We start from the raw sequence: 13,758 nt of genomic DNA, 5'->3' as shown, positions 1-13,758 counted from the left end.
GTCACTGGCAATGAGTATGTCATCTACATATATCAAAATATAAAACATGACTCTTCCTCCTTCCTTCTTCAGATAGACACAACTGTCAAAATCGCTCATGTGCATTCCTATCTCTTTCATATAAACATCAAACATCTTATTCCATTGCCTAGGAATTTGTTTTATACCGTAAAGAGACTTCTGTAAGAGGCAGACTTTTTCTTGATTTTCAGTTGTGACATAACCTTTTGGTTGTTCCATGAAGATTGTTTCTTCAAGTTCTCCATGTAAGAAAGCGGTTTTGACATCTAACTGATGTAGCTCCAAATCCAGCTGAGTGACCAATGCAAGAATTAATCTTATTGAGCTATTTTACTACTGGTGAGTAAATTTCATTGAAGTCTATCCCTTCACGTTGAGTGCAGCCCTTTGCAACCAATCTTGCCTTGTATTTTATATCCTTAGTTGCTGGATTTGATTCTTTGAGTTTATAAATCCATTTGCATCCTAATACCTTTTTATCCTTGGGTTTATCAACAAGTTTCCATGTCTCATTCTTATTCAACGACTCCATCTCCTCATCCATTGCTTTTATCCATTTCTTGCTGCAGTTGCTCGTCACCGCTTCTTTGTAGGATGAAGGTTCCATGGTTTCCAATTTTTCAGCTATAGTTAATGCATACCATGTCAGATCGAGTTGACCATATTTCTTGGGAGGCTTAATTTGTCTTCTTTGTCTGTCCCTGACCAAAGAGTATGTGTTTGTTTCTTCATTTGTTTCCCCTTCTTGAGTTTGTCGTGTTGAATCATCCTCTAAGTCTATTAGAGTTTCTGGTTCCTTCATTTGAGTTTCCTCATCAGGCTCCACCTCAACTTGAGATTCCTTGAACTCAGAGATCTCACTGGTTGAGTTGTTATCTTTTAAGTCATATCCCATTTTTGATTCATCAAACACAACATTCCTCGTGTTAAAGCATCTTGGTCCTGTTGGCTCTAAGTTCCATACTTTATAGCCTTTTATTCCTTCAGGGTAACCAATGAATATGCATCTCAGGGCTCTAGCATCCAGCTTATCTTGCTTTATGTGTGTGTAAGCAAGGCATCCAAACACTTTTAGATCTTTGTAGTCTACTGGACTACTACTCCAAATCTCCATGGGTGTCTTAAATCCCAGAGAGCTTGTTGGACTTCGATTGATCAGATAGCAGGCTGTGGAAAGAGCTTCACCCAGAATGTCTTAGGGACCCTTGCACTCAATATCATGCACCTCACTTTTTCCAGTAGAGCTCTGTTCATTTTTTCTGCAATTCCATTCTGTTGTGGAGTGCCTGCCACTGTCCTATGCCTTGCGATGCCTCTTTCTTTGAATAATCTGTTAAACTGTTCGGACAGGTATTCAAGTCCATTATCTGTCCTTATATGTTTTACTCTTCGATCAGTTTTGTTTTCCACCATTAACAGCTATTCTTTGAACTTGCCTGCCACTTCATCTTTTGTTTTTAGTATATAAGTCCATACTCTTCTCGAGAAGTCATCTATTAGGGTCATAAAATACCTTCCTCCCCCGTGTGTGGGTGTTCTTGAAGGTCCCTATACATTAGAATGTATGTATTCAAGGGTTGAGGTGGTGTGTTTGGCCTCAGGGAAGCTTACTCGTTTTGATTTTCCCAAAACACAGTACTCGCAGAGCTCCATTGTCTGAATTGATCCTTCACCTAACAGCTTCCTCTTCATCAGCTCATGGAGACCTGTTTCACTTAGATGTCCCAGTCTTTCGTGCCACAGTTTTGTGTTGAGTTCCAGTCTTTGTGTCACTGCAGCTTTGCCTATCACTGTACTTCCTATCATTAGGTACAATGAGTTTTTCATCATAGCTTTCATAACTACCAGTGATCCTTTCATTACCTTCATTGTTCCCCTTTCTGATCTGAATGTATATCCCCCAGAATCCAGTGTTCCTAAAGATATCAAATTCCTTTTAATTCGGGTACAAATCGTACATTCTTCAACAACCTGTCCACTCCATCATGCATTCTAATTCTTATAGTGCCTTCTCCTTTGATTCTACAAGCTTTATTATTACCTAGTAGAACCATTCCCTCATCAGCTTCGGTTAGATCCTCAAACCAGGACCTATTTGGACACATATGGAATGAGCAACCAGAGTCTAGTATCCATTGAGTGTTTGAATCTTCAGTGGTGATGACAAGAGCATCTGCTGATTCATAACCCTCTGTCACCACTGATGCTTCAATGTGATCTGCTGGTTTATGATGTTTCCATTTATTTTTGTCAGGGCAGTTTCTTTTGAAATGGCCTTCCTTATGACATATGAAACACTTGAGTCTCATTTGGCTTTTGGACCTTGATCTATTTCTTTGAAATTTTGATGTTCTCTTGTCTGGCCTTCCCCTTGTCACTAGAACTTCACCCGAGGGTTCTGAATTCATTGTGGTCTTTCTTTGTAATTGTTTAGACCTTATTGCTGACAAGAGTGTTATTGTTTGTTCTCTCCAATACAGAATCGCGTCCTTGAAGTGTTCATAGGTTCTTGGTAATGCATTTAGGAGTATGAGAGCCTTATCCTCTTCTTCCAATTTGATTTCAATATTTTCCAAGTCATCCAGGATCTTGATGAATTCTTCAATTTGATCCTCAAGGCTCTGTTCTTCCTTGATCTTGAAGGAGTACAGTCTCTGTTTCAGGTACAACATGTTCGCCAGGGACTTTGTCATATAAAGGGATTCCAATTTACTCCACACAGCAGCTGCATTCACTTCCCTTGCTACTTCCCGCAGAGGTTTATCACCAAGGCATAGGATGATTGCACTGTGTACCTTTTCAATGAGTTCTTCATTATCTTTAATTGAACTAGACATCTCCTCCTTCTTCTTTAAAGCTTCTAACAGACCTTGTTGAATGAGTATGGCCCTCATTTTTATTCTCCATAGTGAGAAATCGTTTTTCCCTGGAAACTTCTCAATATCACACTTCATTGTTCCCATTGTTTGGGTTCGGTTCCCACAGACGGCGCCACTTGTAAAGGATCGTCTTCTTTCTTATACACCGAAACCAACAAAGCAATAACACCAATATCAAATCAAGTACACGAACAACAAAGCCACTATCGAATTTAGATTACTCATGCTTCAAGCATGTACACCAGAGAATCGAATACACACCACAAGAAACAACACAACAACGATTACGTGGTTCGGTCCTTTTAGAGACCTACATCCACGGAGAAACACCACCAATCTTTATTGAATTTCCAGAAGAGTTTGTAATACAACAAGTTTACAATTCAACAAGAAAGAAGTATTACAAGATTCGATCAAGCTTACTTCCCTTGATTCTCCTTCCTTCTTATCTTGCCTTTGTATTCTTCTACCTTCTGACTTGATAGTTCACCGGGTTTCCTCCTTTCTTGTTTTTGTTCTCTGGAAGTTTGTTCTCTGTTTTTCTTGCTCTCTCTCTCTGACGAAGCCCCCCTCCCTCGCTTTTATCAGTCTTCAACCGTAATATCTGTCCTCAACTGATATGGGCTTGTTTATCCTCCAAGCTAGTTGGGCTTCATCCTTGAGTAGCCCATTCCCTTCCAGCCCAAGGTTTTGAGAAACCCGATTAACAATAATCATTTGGATCTAGATGTTAAACTTGCCAAAAAGATCGCTTAGTGGCTCCACTCGAGCTTAGTTTAAGGTAGTATTTGAAAATATTTTAAAAAATAATTATGGATTTTTCTTTTATAAAGTTGCATAATTGTGTAGTTTTGTTCTTTAAGATCGAGCTTTCAGAGCTCAACTTCGAATATTTGTAAGTATTCAACTTGACTAATAATTAATTTTATCATTATAATTATGTTTCAAATATAATTTTAATTACTACTTTATCTTAAATTATGTCTATTAGTAATCAATTTATAAATATTAAATGGTATTTTTTATCAGTGGATAATCAAAGCTTAAATTAAAGAAAATCAAGCTTCTTGATTTATTGTTCGAGTTACTCGAGAATCAAATCTTGAAAGCAATGGTGTTAATTCGGGTGGTTTGGGTCGGGCTGAGCAACAATACTATTCAATAATTGCTCAACCCGAACCCGAGCCAACCCGGAGACTCTTAACTCGACCCAAACCCGAACCAAACCGATCAAACCGATTAACTCGGTTTTGAATTGTTTTAAATTTTTTTTTAAGAAAATTAAATAAACTTCAAAAAAAAATTAATTTAACATATAATAACAAAATCTCCCTCGTATATATGATTTAAATTTTAAAGTCTAATTGTAGAAAAATAAAGTATATTTACTAAATCAAATAAACAATTGTTTAAAAAATAAAAAATGTTCAAAATAAATATTAAATTATGAAAATTTATGGTATAAATATACAATAAATATTTTTTAAGACATACAATATATAAAAATATAGACAATATTTATTAATTATATATTTTTTAAAAAAATTACAATTTTCGAGTCGACCAGAACCCAACCCAACCCAACCCGATCATTTTTTTCGGGTCAGCTATCGAGGTACAACCCGATCTGACCCGAACCCGGAAGCCCTAAATCCAAACCTGATTTTTTTCGAGTTAAACCGTATCAAGTGGATGGATCGAATCTGCATTGGATATCCCTACTCGAAAGCCTCTAATTGAGTAGAAGCTTGAGCTAGAATTATAAAACTTTATAGCAACTCAAGCGCAACTTGACTACAAGATGCCTCATACTCAGACTCTCTTATTATTCAAAGATTTTAAATTGCATTTCTTTGTGTGAAGACTTGATAGTTGCGGATGCAAACGTATATTGCCGATGTAAACCTAAAGAAAATATTTGATTTTTATTTGAAATATTTTCTTATTTGAAATTATCCGAGTAAAACTATTACAATTTTTTTGAAACCGAATTCGATTACAAATTGGTTTTTATAGAGTTCTTGAATTTTAATAATATATATTTTATTTACATATTAAAATATATATTTCAATATTTTTCAAACGATAATTTGAATAGATAGGAAAAAATTGTTCAGAACTCGTAATTCGAACCAAATTTGTAAAAAAATATTTAAACTATTTGAGCTCAAGTACATCTAAATCGAAACAAATTCGAGCCTTAAAAATTATGATATCCTCGTATTCTACTACATCTACACCCTACCCCTCAATGCCAAATTGCACAAGCCTAAAGATATCAGAAAAATATGATCATGCGTGTGAAGCATAATCATATAGTTTAAACCACTAATTTTTTTGGTGGTAATCATCAATAATTATACATACAATGTATGATTATACTGTACGGCTACGTTTGGTTGAAAGGATAAAATAAACTAATGATTAATATGTAAATGATAAAAAAAATTATTGGGATAGAAAAGTAATATATCATGTAAAATAGTATTATCTTTGGTATTAAAAAATATATTTCAAGATTTTTCAAACGATAATTTGAATAGCTAGGAAAAAAATGTTCAGAACTCGTAATTCGAACCAAATTTGTAAAAAAATATTTAAACTATTTGAGCTCAAGTACATCTAAATCGAAACAAATTCGAGCATTAAAAATTATGATATCCTCGTACTCTACTTCATCTACACCCTACCCCTCATGCCAAATTGCACAAGGCCTAAAGAAATCAGAAAAATATGATCATGCGTGTGAAGCATAATCATATAGTTTAAACCATTAAATTTTTTTGGTGGTAATCATCAATAATTATACATACAACGTATGATTATACTGTACGGCTACGTTTGGTTGGAAGGATAAAATAAACTAATGATTAATATGCAAATGATAAAAAAAATGATTGTGATAGAAAAAGTAATATATCATTTAAAATAGTATTATGTTTGGTATTAAATATATTTCAAAATTTTCAAACGATAATTTGAATAGCTAGGAAAAAAAATGTTCAGAACTCGTAATTCGAACCAAATTTGTAAAAAACTATTTAAACTATTTGAGCTCAAGTACATCTAAATCGAAACAAATTCGAGCCTTAAAAATTATGATATCCTCGTATTCTACTTCATCTACACCCTACCCCTCAATGCCAAATTGCACAAGGCCTAAAGATATCAGAAAAATATGATCATGCGTGTGAAGCATAATTATATAGTTAAAAACCACTAATTTTTTTTGGTGGTAATCATCAATAATTATGCATACAATGTATGATTATACTGTACGGCTACGTTTGGTTGGAATGATAAAATAAACTAATGATTAATATGTAAATGATAAAAAAAATGATTGTGATAGAAAATTAATATATATCATGTAAAATAGTATTAATGTTTGGTATTATAAAATATATTTCAAGATTTTCAAACTATAATTTGAATAGCTAGGAAAAAATTTTCATAACTCGTAATTCGAACCAAATTTGTAAAAAAATATTTAAACTATTTGAGCTCAAGTACATCTAAATCGGAACAAATTCGAGGCTTAAAAATTATGATATCCTCGTATTCTACTTCATCTACACCCTACCCCTCAATGCCAAATTGCACAAGGCCTAAAGATATCAGAAAAATATGATCATGCGTGTGAAGCATAATCATATAGTTTAAACCATTAATTTTTTTTTGTGGCAATCATCAATAATTATGCATACAATGTATGATTATACTGTACGGCTACGTTTGGTTGGAATGATAAAATAAACTAATGATTAATATGTAAATGATAAAAAAAATGATTGTCATAGAAAAGTAATATATCATGTAAAATAGTATTATGTTTGGTATTATAAAATATATTTCAAGATTTTCAAACGATAATTTGAATAGCTAGGAAAAAAAATGTTCATAACTCGTAATTCGAACCAAATTTGTAAAAAAATATTTAAACTATTTGAGCTCAAGTACATCTAAATCGGAACAAATTCGAGGCTTAAAAATTATGATATCCTCTTATTCTACTTCATCTACACCCTACCCCTCAATGCCAAATTGCACAAGGCCTAAAGATATCAGAAAAATATGATCATGCGTGTGAAGCATAATCATATAGTTTAAACCATTAATTTTTTTTTGGGGCAATCATCAATATTATGCATACAACGAATGATTATACTGTACGGCTACGTTTGGTTGGAAGGATAAAATAAACTAATAATTAATATGCAAATGATAAAAAAAAATGATTGTGATAGAAAAGTAATATATCATATAAAATAGTATTCTGTTTGGTATTAAAAAATATATTTCAAGATTTTTCAAACGATAATTTGAATAGCTAGGAAAAAAAATGTTCAGAACTCGTAATTCGAACCAAATTTGTAAAAAAAATATTTAAACTATTTGAGCTCAAGTACATCTAAATCGAAACAAATTCGAGCCTTAAAAATTATGATATCCTCGTATTCTACTTCATCTACACCCTACCCCTCAATGCCAAATTGCACAAGGCCTAAAGATATCAGAAAAATATGATCATGCGTGTGAAGCATAATTATATACTTTAAAACCACTAATTGTTTTTGGTGGTAATCATCAATAATGATGCATACAATGTATGATTATACTGTACGGCTACGTTTGGTTGGAATGATAAAATAAACTAATGATTATATGTAAATGATAGAAAAAATATGATTGTGATAGAAAAGTAATATATCATGTAAAATAGTATTATGTTTGGTATTAAAAAATATATTTAACGATTTTCAAACGATAATTTTAATAGCTAGGAAAAAAATGTTCATAACTCGTAATTCGAACCAAATTTGTAAAAAAATATTTAAACTATTTGAGCTCAAGTACATCTAAATCGGAACAAATTCGAGCCTTAAAAATTATGATATCCTCGTATTCTACTTCATCTACACCCTACCCCTCAATGCCAAATTGCACAAGGCCTAAAGATATCAGAAAAATATGATCATACGTGTGAAGCATAATCATATACTTTAAACCATTAATTTTTTTTGTGGCAATCATCAATAATTATGCATACAATGTATGATTATACTGTACGGCTACGTTTGGTTGGAAAGATAAAATAAACAAATGATTAATATGCAAATGATAAAAAAAATGATTGTGATAGAAAAGTAATATATCATGTAAAATAGTATTATGTTTGGTATTAAAAAATATATTTCAAGATTTTTCAAACGATAATTTGAATAGCTAGGAAAAAAATATTCAGAGTTCGTAATTCGAACCAAATTTGTAAAAAAATATTTAAACTATTTGAGCTCAAGTACATCTAAATCGAAACAAATTCGAGCCTTAAAAATTATGATATCCACGTATTCTACTTCATCTACACCCTACCCCTCAATGCCAAATTGCACAAGGCCCAAAGATATCAGAAATATATGATCATGCGTGTGAAGCATAATTATATAGTTAAAAACCACTAATTTTTTTTTTGGTAATCATCAATTATGATACATACAATGTATGATTATACTGCATGGCTACGTTTGGTTGGAAGGATAAAATAAACCAGTGATTTAAATTTAAATGATAAAATTAATGATTGTGATAGAAAAGTAATATATCATGTAAAATAGTATTATGTTTGGTATTAAAAAATATATTTCAAGATTTTCAAACGATAATTTGAATAGCTAGGAAAAAAATGTTCAGAACTCGTAATTCGAACCAAATTTGAAAAAAAAATGTTTAAACTATTTGAGCTCAAGTACATCTAAATCGAAACAAATTCGAGCCTTAAAAATTGTGATATCCTCGTATTCTACTTCATCTACACCCTACCCCTCAATGCCAAATTACACAAGGCCTAAAGATATCAGAAAAATATGATCATGCGTGTGAAGCATAATCATATAGTTAAAAACCACTAATTTTTTTTTTGGTAATCATCAATAATTATACATACAATGTATGATTATACTGCACGGCTACGTTTGGTTGGAAGGATAAAATAAACTAATGATTAATATGTAAATGATAAAAAAATGATTGTGATAGAAAAGTAATATATCATGTAAAATCTAGGAAAAAAAAGTTCAGAACCTGTAATTCGAACCAAATTTGTAAAAAAATATTTAAAGTATTTGAGCTCAAATACATCTATATCGAAACAAATTCGAGCATTAAAAATTATGATATCCTCGTAATCTCCTTCATCTACACCCTATCCCTCAATGCCAAATTGCACAAGGCCTAAAGATATCAGAAAAATATGATCATGCGTGTGAAGCATAATCATATAGTTTAAACCACTAATTTTTTTTGGTGGCAATCATCAATAATTATGCATACAATGTATGATTATACTGTACGGCTACGTTTGGTTGGAAGGACAAAATAAACTAAAGATTAATATGTAAATGATAAAAAAAATGATTGCGATAGAAAAGTAATATATCATGTAAAATAGTATTATGTTTGGTATTAAAAAATATATTTCAAGATTTTCAAACGATAATTTGAATAGCTAGGAAAAAAATGTTCAGAACTCGTAATTCGAACCAAATTTGTAAAAAAAATGTTTAAACTATTTGAGCTCAAGTACATCTAAATCGAAACAAATTCGAGCCTTAAAAATTATGATATCCTCGTATTCTACTTCATCTACACCCTACCCCTCAATGCCAAATTACACAAGGCCTAAAGATATCAGAAAAATATGATCATGCGTGTGGGGACCCGGACGCTAATCATGTTCTTAATCGTTATTGGTACTAAATCAATTATAATAATCAGGGTTTAAATTTTTTTTTAAAATGCGGAAGGTAATGGAATCAAACTCCGATACATATCAGTATAAAAGTATAAATCTGATAAAATATACAATCATACATACTCAGGTTCAACAACTACTATCAAGTGTTCAAACCCTAGCTCTAATCCAAGTCCGGTATCACCACTTTAATCTCGATCTGTCTTCACCTCTGTGACCCTGTACCTGTCCCACCTGTTGTCATGCACACATACGAACAAGACAACAGCCGGATAATTCCGGTGAGATATAAATATCCCAGTATAAACAATGTATTAAATGCCATCATATAAAACATATATAAAAGCAGAACAAACATCAAAACATGTATATAATCTGACTACATGAATCAATGACTCGTGGTCTAATCTTATCTTATCTCAAATCTAGGGATCTCAATCTAATTTAGACTTTGGTATTCTGTATCGAGTGTCTGAGATAGACGTCGATCTACATCTAAAGCTCTTCGATACACCGTAAGTCTAGAGTCCTATCGGTTCTGAGAAAGACTCGGCGGTTCTGCCCTAGCTAGGCTGATCTGCCCTAGACTCGGACCTGTACACGGGGTCCGTGTCCACTACTTTCGAGACATGAAAATTACAGTGCCTACACGGACCCCCTTCCGGACCTCTACACGGGGTCCGTGTCCTTTACGAATTGGAGAGAAGATTTTTCCTATTTTAGAGTTTTATTTATTTTGGCAAGTAGATTTGATATCTTTTGATTTTGAGACAATATATACTCAAAAATTTCATCATTGTAAACAACAATTGATTATTATTCATCCTTTATGATATTGAGAATTCTCTCAACACAAGCTTAAGTTTCGTTATAACTTTTGCGTTGTATCAAATCAAACTTATCAAAAGATTTATCTTTTGTGGCGTTTGTCGGTCGATTTTCACGAGGGTTGCCAAGGGCGGGTTCTTTGGAGGTTCTCTTGAAACGCGATTGTTTCTCTTGTTGATTAATTGTTGCTAGACCGCGTGATCTAGAGGCGATTATCACACCTATCCATTACTTGTTTCAAAGATCGGGAAAACACAACCGTTTCTCTATAGTTATATATAAACATATCAATCTGATAATCTGCAAATATTAATGCAATAAAATAAAGTATGTGATTTAGGGAAATTCAAGTCAAACCTAACTCGAGTTGTGCAATCCCGAATCAACATTTATTTATACCTTTCTTGCTGTCGATCTGATACAATCGAAGTCTTGATTCAAAATCTGTCACTGTTCAATCTGGCAATGACAATACCGATATTCTGTATCAATATTCTAATCAATTCAAAACATCTTTGTTATATCAAATTCTGACAGTATAACAGTACAATCTTGCGATACTGATAATACTATATCAGTCTATATCAATTCCCAACGTTTACAATCAACCACCGTACAAATCTGACATCACATCTCAGTCAATTTAACTCTGAAATTCATAACAATTCCATAATCAATCTGTTTCTTAATCTGACTTCGATTCTATGATGTCTACTATGTCAAGAACACCATATAAGAATCGTATCTGATTCTGGGCATAACATAATTTCAAATTTTAACAAAACGTAACAAAACTTACGTCCTGTTGTAGCTGTCGTTGCTAGGAACACGGTGCCGTACTCGGATTCAAGTTTGGACGGACAGATCGCTCGAAGTCAAATTAAACGTGATTTCTCCCGGAAGCTCTCGTTCTTTTCCTCTGAGATTCTGAGGAAATTTTGCATGTATATATATATATATTATATATATATATATATATATCCGCAAAATGCATCAGGACGAGTGGCTCAATCTTGGCTCCACACGTCTCGCGCATATGCGCGACTTACTCGGCGCATATGCGCGAGACCTTCGGGTCTCCGCGTTGAAGCTCTCGACAACTCGCGCATATGCGCGCCCCATCGCCGCGCATATGCGCGAGACCTACTGTCTCGTGCCCACCTACACTCGCGCATATGCGCGCATTACTCGGCGCATGTGCGCGAGGCCATATCTCAAATTTACCAAGTCTCGGGTACCCTCGCGCATGTGCACGAATCCATTGGCGCATATGCGCCAATCTTTCTGGAACCCTCGCGCATATGCGCCCATATAGTCGCGCATGTGCGCCGATGCTAATGTTCTCACACATCAATTTTCACACGTGATCTCATTTCGTGTCTCGGTTTGCCCTTTCATAATCGTCTCGATTAAAAATCAATAATCGTAATTTAACACGACATAAAATATCGGGCATTACAATGCGTGTGAAGCATAATCATATAGTTTAAACCATTAAATTTTTTTGGTGGTAATCATCAATAATTATACATATAATGTATGATTGTACTGTACGGCTACGTTTGGTTGGAAAGATAAAATAAACTAATGATTAATATGCAAATGATAAAAAAAATGATTGTGATAGAAAAGTAATATATCATGTAAAATAGTATTATGTTTGGTATTAAAAAATATATTTCAAGATTTTTCAAACGATAATTTGAATAGCTAGGAAAAAATGTTTAGAACTCGTAATTCGAACCAAATTTGTAAAAAAATATTTAAACTATTTGAGCTCAAGTACATCTAAATCGAAACAAATTCGAGTCTTAAAAATTATGATATCCTCGTATTCTACTTCATCTACACCCTACCCCTCAATGCTAAATTGCACAAGGCCCAAAGATATCAGAAATATATGATCATGCGTGTGAAGCATAATTATATAGTTAAAAACCACTAATTTTTTTTTTTGGTAATCATCAATTATGATACATACAATGTATGATTATACTGCACGGCTACGTTTGGTTGGAAGGATAAAATAAACTAATGATTAATATGTAAATGATAAAAAAAATGATTGTGATAGAAAAGTAATATATCATGTAAAATAGTATTATGTTTGGTATTAAAAAATATATTTCAAGATTTTCAATCGATAATTTTAATAGCTAGGAAAAAAATGTAATACGAACCAAATTTGTAAAAAAATATTTAAACTATTTGAGCTCAAGTACATATAAATCGAAACAAATTCGAGCCTTAAAAATTATGATATCCTCGTAATCTCCTTCCTCTACACCCTACCCCTCAATGCCAAATAGCACAAGGCCTAAAGATATCAAAAAAATATGATCATGCGTGTGAAGCATAATCATATAGTTTAAACCACTAATTTTTTTTTGTGGCAATCATCAATAATTATGCATACAATGTATGATTATACTGTACGGCTACGTTTGGTTGGAAGGATAAAATAAACTAAAGATTAATATGTAAATGATAAAAAAAATGATTGTGATAGAAAAGTAATATATCATGTAAAATAGTATTATGTTTGGTATTAAAAAATATATTTCAAGATTTTCAAACGATAATTTGAATAGCTAGGAAAAAAATGTTCAGAACTCGTAATACGAACCAAATTTGTAAAAAAATATTTAAACTATTTGAGCTCAAGTACATATAAATCGAAACAAATTCGAGCCTTAAAAATTATGATATCCTCGTAATCTCCTTCATCTACACCCTACCCCTCAATGCCAAATTGCACAAGGCCTAAAGATATCAGAAAAATATGATCATGCGTGTGAAGCATAATCATATAGTTTAAACCACTAATTTTTTTTGGTGGCAATCATCAATAATGATGCATACAATGTATGATTATACTGTACGGCTACGTTTGGTTGGAAGGATAAAATAAACTAAGATTAATATGTAAATGATAAAAAAAATGATTGTGATAGAAAAGTAATATATCATGTAAAATAGTATTATGTTTGGTATTAAAAAATATATTTCAAGATTTTTCAAACGATAATTTGAATAGCTAGGAAAAAAATGTTCAGAACTCGTAATTCGAACCAAATTTGTAAAAAAATATTTAAACTATTTGAGCTCAAGTACATCTAAATCGAAACAAATTCGAGCTTAAAAATTATGATATCCTCGTATTCTACTTCATCTACACCCTACCCCGCAATGCCAAATTGCACAAGGCCTAAAGATATCAGAAAAATATGATCATGCGTGTGAAGCATAATCATATAGTTTAAACCACTAATTTTTTTT

This window comes from Primulina eburnea, chromosome 11 (genome assembly GCF_022965805.1).
Source record: "Primulina eburnea isolate SZY01 chromosome 11, ASM2296580v1, whole genome shotgun sequence".
Lineage (NCBI taxonomy): Eukaryota > Viridiplantae > Streptophyta > Magnoliopsida > Lamiales > Gesneriaceae > Primulina > Primulina eburnea.
Note: the sequence above shows the minus strand (reverse complement) of the source record.